This window comes from Carettochelys insculpta, chromosome 3 (genome assembly GCF_033958435.1).
Source record: "Carettochelys insculpta isolate YL-2023 chromosome 3, ASM3395843v1, whole genome shotgun sequence".
Lineage (NCBI taxonomy): Eukaryota > Metazoa > Chordata > Testudines > Carettochelyidae > Carettochelys > Carettochelys insculpta.
This window is the reverse complement of record NC_134139.1, coordinates 105,499,221-105,507,475: the sequence shown is the minus strand read 5'-3', so window position 1 is coordinate 105,507,475 and position 8,255 is coordinate 105,499,221. Positions and strand designations below refer to the sequence as shown.

The 8,255-nt window shown below is 53.1% G+C and overlaps 1 long non-coding RNA gene across 1 annotated transcript; it reads right to left on the bottom strand.

The window, feature by feature from the left end:
• Nucleotides 1-618: 618 nt before the first annotated feature.
• Nucleotides 619-3,687, bottom strand: LOC142010412 (uncharacterized). Its single transcript, XR_012644792.1, has 3 exons — nucleotides 3,419-3,687; nucleotides 2,101-3,337; nucleotides 619-1,288 (listed from the first exon to the last, which is right to left on the bottom strand). It is a non-coding gene; the product is annotated as an uncharacterized LOC142010412 (long non-coding RNA).
• Nucleotides 3,688-8,255: the final 4,568 nt, after the last annotated feature.

Below are 8,255 nucleotides of genomic sequence, written 5' to 3'. Positions count from 1 at the left end.
AACCAGCACCTGAACCACGCGCGCCAGGTGGTGGAGCGCTCATTTGGCCGCCTCAAAGGGCGCTGGAGATGTCTCCTGACCCGCCTGGATGCAGGCCCCAACAACATCCCCCAGATTGTGGGTGCCTGCTGCGCCCTGCACAATTTGGTGGAGAGCAAGGGAGAGGCCTTTTTTCAGGGCTGGGCTGTGGAAGCCGGCAGGGCCGCTGCCCCCAGTCTCCAGGTGGACCCCGGGTCCGGGAGGCTCTGCGGGCTCACTTCGAGGAGGCTGCGGGGTGAACTCTGCCAGGCCCCCCACTGCACCCCTCCCTTCCTCCACAACACTCCCTGCCCCTACACCCACACCACGGAGCTCCCAACAGCACACCCCACACCACTTCTCCTGTACAAATGACAGCACGCACTTGTGGCTAAAATTAAACTGGTTTTTCTTTTAGAACTGTTTTTTTGTAACTATAATTAAAACAAGTATATACAAGACATCTTTAACAAAAGTAATCTGTACAAATGAAACAATAATAATAAAAAAGTTTGCATATAATAATATGGGTCTGTTGTTCAATAAAAAGAAAACCAGGGATGATAAGGAAGGGGAGAACTATTTACATGGGGGGGACGGGGCAAAGGGGGGCACAAATATAAATGAAACTGTCCATCATAGTCCTTTTGTGGAAATTAACTATATACAAGGGGGGGGGGCCACGTCCCGGGCCCCATGCCCCTAAAGTCCGGCACTGGGAGTGGGCGGCCGGGAGCCCCGCCTTGGCCGCAGCCCTGTCCGGGGCTGGCTGGGGGCCGGGCGGACCGGAAGATACGTCCAGCGAGTCTCACCTGGCCCCAAGTGTCCCTCGGCGGTCCGGCCCTTGGTGGCGGGTGGCAGGGCAATGGCGCGGCGACAAGCGGAGCAGTGGGTGGCGCGGCGGGTGGAGCGGGCAGGGCGGGCACTGCGGCGGCCAGCGCGGCACAGAGGGCCAGGTAGTCCACGAGACGGTTGAATGTCTCCATGTAGGTCCCCCATGCCTCTTGGCGCCAGGCCAGCGCCCGTTCGTGCAGGTGGAGGCGGCGTTGCTCCACCCGCAGACGCTGCTCCGCGACCTCCAGCTGCCGATGATGGATGGCCAGCAGCTGGGGGTCCGTCGCCACCGTGTGGTGTTGCGGGGTCCGCCGCCTTGCCCACCGTGGGGCTGGTCAGTCCTCCGCCGAGGGGCTGGCCTGGAGCGATGGCCCCGGAGGGGATTCCGGGACCACTGAAGCCTCGCCGGTGCTCTCCGGTCCTTCCGATGGTGCAGCTGTGGAACACAGGAGGGGGGGAAGAAGAGTGGAGACAGGTGTTAGTGTGGGCCCCGAGCCGTGGCCCTTGTCCCCCCACCCCTCTGCTGCAGGTTCCCCATCCCCGTCCCTGGGAGATGCTGCTGTGATGGGGTTCACGGGTCCCCCTGCACTGCACCCCGTCCCCTGGCGGGAGTGACTCTCACTTCACTCAGCAGGGTCTGACAGGAGAGGTTTCTTAGGCCACAGATGCCCAGTTTCTCCCAGAAGTGACAGTACAGCAGTCAGAGACAGTCCTTCCAACCCGTCCTGGGGAGAAGACCCCAAGGGGTGCCCCTCTGGGGTGTAGCTTTCCCCCTCCTCAGGCTGGCTGCCTTCCAGCTCTCCCTTCCCCAGCCTCTATCTGCCGCCCCCCCGATTCAAAGCCAGCTCGGCTCCTCCCTCCTCTTTGTTCAGGGCAGGGGTGTCACCTGCCAGTTGTAGCCCCAGGATCATCCTTTGCCCCTGGGAAATATTCAGCTTGCTGCTCATATCTAGCCTGAGTCTCGCATTTGCACTCCCCCCACTCCATCACATGCTGCTGCGGCTGCTGCTGCTGCTGGGTGTCCCACCCCCTCCTCCCGGGGGACCCTAGAGGTTCTGCTCCCCCCTCTCCCGGGGATGGGGCATGGCACTGTCGTGCAGGGAGGGGGAAGGGGCTGATGCCCTCCTGTGAGGGACATTGCACTGCTGTCCTTGGGGCCATGGCCATCTGGGCATGTGGAGGGCCCTGGCCACATATCTATTACCCCCGCTCCTCAACCCTGGGGGTGTACACCGGGGGGGTACATACCTGTAGGTCCACTACCACGGTCCGGGGACACCTGGGGGGCGGACGCCCGGCTGCTGCTCCGGGAGGGGAGGACGATGTGCAGCCCCGTCTCAGCGGAGGAGGAGTCCCCCTCCTCCTCCTCCTCCTCCTCCTCCTGCTGCTGCGCTGCCCCAGGGGTGGGCTCCAGGGGGGGCCCCCGGGGTGCGGGGCTTACCTCCAGGGCAGACTCCAGCTCCGGGGCCTGCTGGGGCTCCTCAGCCGAGGTGTCAAGAGTGGCCGGAGGGGAGGTGGTGTGCCGGGAGCCCAGGATGTCCCTGAGCTCCCTGTAAAAGGGGCAAGTGACGGGGGCGGCCCCAGATCGGCCGGCTGCATCCCGGGCCCGGGTGTAACCCTGCCACAGCTCTTTCACTTTACTCCGGACATGGTCCAGAGTGCGGGCAGGGTGACCTCGGGCAGCCAGGCCCTCGGCCAGCCGAGTGAACGCATCCGCGTTCCGCCTCTTGCTCCCCATTACCTGGAGCACCTCCTCCTCGCTCCAGAGCCCCAGCAGGTCCCGAAGCTCGGCCTCCGTCCACGAGGGGCCCCACTGCCGCTTGCTGCCCTGGCTCCCCTTGTGGGGGGGTCCCCTGGGGGCACTGGGGGGGCTGCCGTGCGGCCATGAGGTTGGTTGGGGGTTGTTGGGGCCGCTCAAGAGCGTGCAGGCTGGCCGCGTGTCTGGGCTGCCGCCTGCATGCTCTCTCAGCTTCCTGCACAGAAAGGGAGGGGGAGGGGACCTTTAAGGGGCCGCTCCACGTGGCTACCATTGAGCTGAGGGGCTGGAGAGAGCGTCTCTCAACCCCCCAGCTGGTGGCCGTCATGGAGGACCCCGCAATTTCGATGTTGCGGGACACGCAACGACGGTCCCTACTTCAAAGTTGAACATCGAAGTAGGGCGCTATTCCCATCCCCTCATGGGGTTAGCGGCTTCGACGTCTCACCGCCTAACGTCGATGTTAACTTCGAAATAGCGCCCGACACGTGTAGCCGTGACGGGTGCTATTTCGAAGTTAGTGCCGCTTCTTCGAAGTAGCGTGCACGTGTAGACACAGCTTTCTTGTCCTGTTAGCTGAGCATAAGGGTGGCGCTCCATCTACAGAGGGAAAAATAGTAGCTCAGGTCCCTTCCCCGCTCCCATGGTAGTCACTGAGGGTTTTGCATCACCATCAGCAAGCTCCACGGTCAGCTCCCACAGGTGCATGTGCAGAAGTGTCCAGGAAATCTGTAAAGAGAAAACAGAGTTCATTAATGGCATGGCATAAGACATACATAGGAAAACTCAGACAAGAAATACAGCTCTTACATGTGAGGCCAGAAGGAGGCTTCTTCTGGCTCGTGGAACATTTCTGCCGCCATCCACGGCATGCCGATGTGAGCTGAGATCAGTGGCTCCAGGACGTTCTAATTGCTGAACTTGAACTGGGTGACTATCTCAGTGGTCTAGGAGAAAAAGCAATGGTGGTATCACAGAAGTGTGTTGGCCAGGACTTCAATGAAACTACAAAGGTAGTTTAGTCTGGCATCGATCATATTTAATATAACCCCTCTCTACCTGGCCATATGCATTCCACATTAAACATTTATCCTCCTCACATGCCAAAAAGTCCTTGAGGCCTGTTTAATGAAAGGCAATGCTTTCCGTACCCGTAATCCCTCATTCCATGCTCCAGAGTATATTAAGCAGCTCTTCTGCTAATGGTGCAATGAAATCCATATTATTGCAGATTTGCAAATGTTTTTCACATCTCTCACACATGTTAAAGTGAAACATTGGTTTTATTTTTTCTCCGGTCTGCTCTGACACCAGAGCCAGCCCTGATAAGAGGTTTCATGTTGTTCAAAACAAAGAGTCACTGCTGCTTCCTTAAAAATCTCTGTCTGGGCCTGACTTTCATTTATACCCCACGCCCCATCAAGAAGGTTTAGCAGAGGTGTAAATACATGTAAGAGCCGGATGTCACTGCAAAACAGGCCTTCTTATTTAAAGACAATGTTTATTTTCTTGCTATCCTTCCTCCACTCCCCACTCCTTTTATTACTCTGGAGAGTTACATAGAAACAGGAACTTTGTTTCTAAGAACTGAGCCACTTCTGCTGCGGAAGTTGTAATCCTGTGTTCCTGATGAGGAAGGTTATAGTGGAAATCATGATTACACCTAGTTAGGAGTTATTATAGTTATTCCTCACAGTGGTGACAATGCGTTCGGCTCACTACCACACACAAAAAGGCGGCCATGCCCTATTCACATGGAATCTGAAGAAAAGAGCAGCCCTAGCACTCAGGGCACAGAGCAGGAACTAGGAGGCAAGAGTCCGTTCTAAGCATCTGAGTGGTGCAGCTCAGCTCTCTCAGACCAGGGGGAAGCAGAGCTGAAGTGACTAAGAAACCTTTTGCCCCTTCTAGATACTGGGATGATCCAGGGGACAGAGTACCCCACCAGTGTAAGCTGAACAGGCCTAGGGGGCATTAGTTACGTCAGCCTGTCCCCACCTGACTCTGAGCAGGAGTGCAGTCTGGAATCTCCATAGGAACAAACTACAGGGCCCCTTTCCTCCTCCCAGTTCCTAGCCCCACATTGGCACATTCCCTCATGCCAGGATTTACGAAGGATTAGAAGACAGCCTATAGCTGCTACCTCACGTCCTGCACCAAAGAACTGCTCCCCTAACAGGGTGCTGGGCTTGTAAAGCCCCTATGCATCAGTCTGACCCAAACAACAGGGGGGTCAGGGTGCAGGCTTCAAGAGGGAGTCTGGATGTGGAAGGGGCAGTGGCTGGGATGCAGACTCCTGGTAGCGCTTACCTCAGGCGTGAGAACTTCAACCACTCACTTTAAGACTCTCCCCTTAATTTCTTCTGTGGGGTTGGTCAAGTGGCTTTGGCTCCGTGAGAGGATAAAAACCTCTCTCCTCCCTTTGAAATAAACACTGTGCAGGTATTAGATTAAATTTGCTGCATGAGTTTCTCTAGCAGTAAAATGAAATATCCTCCCTATTTCACAGATGTGCTGTGAGGCTAAGGGTGAGACAGTGCTTTGAAGATAGAAAGTGATAGGGATTATGAAATAGCACATGGCCCAACAAAGACCCTTAAGTTGGGTTTTTGTTGACTAGCTTTATCAGAGAAGTGGGTTCACACCATGTCTGATTTAATGGAACACTAACTGTGGGCATTAAATTAATTACTGCAGTTTTGCTAAGAAAATTCCTTAGAAATTTGTAGTTAGTACATTTTGATCCTTTCAAATGTGAGGGAATCTGGAGCCTTGCAGAGACAAGTGAACTCAATCAATCTGCTGGTTCCTTCTGGTCTTAAATTACATGACCCTCCTTCAAAACTCCTTTGTTGTGAGGCCTACAAAATATTTGATGGTTGTTTGAGTGTTCTTGTAACCACATTGGTCCCAGGACGCAAGTGAGACCTATGTTGGGTGAGGACCAACATAGGTCTTTTATTGGACCAACGTCAGCTGGCGAGAGAGACAAAATGATATTACCTCATCTCTCGACTTATCCTGCTTTGTGTGTCTGAAAAAGCTTGGCAATAGTTAGGTTGGTAGCATGCGGCAATCACACTGACGAAGCTCTGGTGACCAACCTTCCAGTCTCACAGAACTGTACACTTGCCCCACACCTGCCCTGACCCTTTTCTGAAGACCCACCTCCATTCACTCTACCCCTCTTCCTCCCCACACCCACCTCCATCTCTTCTCACTCTCACCAACATTCATTACCTCATTTTCTCCAGGATGGGGCATGTGGGCTGCAGGGGGGAGGGCGGGGGGGGGGGCTAGAAATGAAGGGTTCAGGATGTGGGGGGGTCTGGGCTGGGTTTCAGGGAGGGTGTAAGCTCTGGGGCGCAGGCAGGGGTTGGTGCGTGAGGAGATAATGGATTCTGGACTGGGGAAGCAGGCTTCAGATTAGGGCCAGAAAGGAGGGGTCGCCAGGCAAGAGCAGGGAGTTGGGGTACAGAGGTTGGGGCTCTGGCATGGGGCTGGGATGAAGGGTTTGGAGTACAGGACGGGGTTCTCGGCTGGGAACAAGGGGTTTGGAGGGCAGCGGGGTGGTGGTGAAATCTCCAAGACTGAGTCTCGATGTGGGACAGGCTCGTGGCTGGGCAAGGGGCTGGAGTGCAGATTCCCGGCAGCACTTTCTGCAGACAGTTCCCCAGAAGCTGCAACGTGTCCCTCAGCTCCTAGGTGCAAAAGTGGCCCTTCAGCTCAATGAGCTGCATCCACCCACAGTGCCAACCAGGGAGATCTGCAGAGCTGGCATTCAGGGTGGGAGTAGGGAGCGGAGTTCCCCTGACCATCCCCCCACCAAGGGAAGGCAGAAATGTTCCTGTCCTTTCTAGGGAGCTGCACACAGCCAGGTAGGGAGCCTGCCAGCCACACTCCAAACACATTATTAAAGGGCTGGCCAGTGGGGTTGGCCTGAGCCACAAAGGTCCAATTTTGACTGGATGTTCTGGTCAAAAAACAGACACCTGGCACCCTATAATGAAGATGACCTACACTGTCTCATTGTTTCCTTCATTTCCTCCTTTTGTCTGTCTGAATCCAGCTGTTGTTTCTTGTTTTATACTTCAGTTGTAAACTTGCTTGACCTGGGACCATTTTTTCTAATTTGTGTTTGTACAACAGGGCCCAGGTCCATGACTTCTCCTAAGTGCTATAGCAGTACAAATAATAAGTAATAATAATTCTCTGTCCAAACTACACATACGCCCTGGTCAAGAATGCTTTTCTCAGGAACAGTGAATGTTTCAGTAGAAAATTCACAGTGTTGACTAACATTAGTCAGAAATGGTTGCAAAACAACACGGACAAGTACATCCTAGGGTGTGACAGCATAGGTAAAATATGAATAGCTAGGAGGAAGAAAAAGAAAATGTGTATATGAGCAGGCCAAAGGGCAGTATCTTGCTCAGTCCAGGAAACCCAGGCAGTGCTCCTGGACAGAATGTTCACTCCCTGTTGCCAAAAAGCCATACATTGTAATATTTCAGCAAAATCTCAGAAACTGCGTGGTTAGAAGTGTACATTTTCCACTTGCACAACGAGCCGTGTGCAAGTGAAACGCAGCACTTTCCAAGTGCCACAGCTGGCATCATGCTAATGAGGTGCTGAATATTCATTTCAGCGCCTCATTAGTTTTTGCCAATTTGGCCATTAGCATGGCCATTTTGAAGTTTTGGCCAAGTGTAGCCACAGCCTATAAGGGGCCTCATTAAACTTCCCAATGATCAGGAGTGAAGGGGTTAGAAACCAGCATCAAATTTATTGCATTTTTCTTCAGTTAGAACAACTGCTTAAGAGCATTTTTAAGGATATACAGCCAGTCCTGCAACAGCATAACACCATGAATTCTGTGGCCCAACAAACCCTTTTGAATGCTTTGAAATCTAGTGCCAAAATGTCAAGTCAAGTGTACGACAAACTCCAATGTATGCATTGTGGTGACCTGAAACTATTCACTTGAGCGATGGTAGGTTTGCAGCAAACACTCAGGCTGCATCTACACTATGAGATAAATTCAAATTTATTAATATCAATTTTGTAATTCTGGAATTTACAAGTTCGAATTTGACCATCCTCACCTCCCCTTGTGCTCCTCACAAAGTCGACTTATTGCTGCCACACTCAACTGGTAAACACCAACTATTGCAGTCGTGCATTGTGGGAAGCTATGCCACAGTTCCCTCATACCGGAAGCATTCTGGGTATGCTCACTGGCCTTTGACATCATTTTCCCACATTGCATTTTCCTCATTCCTCTTCCATGGTAAGCAAATATCCATTTTTACTGTCGGAAGGAAGGAAAAGTAGATAGTCCACAGAAATGGCAAAAATGCTTACAGAAATGTCTTTCTTCTGTAACTGAATTCTCAGCTGGCCATCCACTGAGTGTCCCCCCTCCCATGATTGCATTCAATGCCTGAAAATAATACAGGGACCCGAACTGTATTCTCCAAGTTAGGAGAAAGAGGATAGAAAAGTCTAGGAGAAAAGATTTTTGACTTTCCTCCTCACTACACAGACATTACGAACGCGGGTGATGGCAGTGAAATATCCTTTGGTGCACTATAAGGCTTCTGTGCAGTGGCTGTGTTGTCAACTGGCCATCCCCTGAGTGACCCCG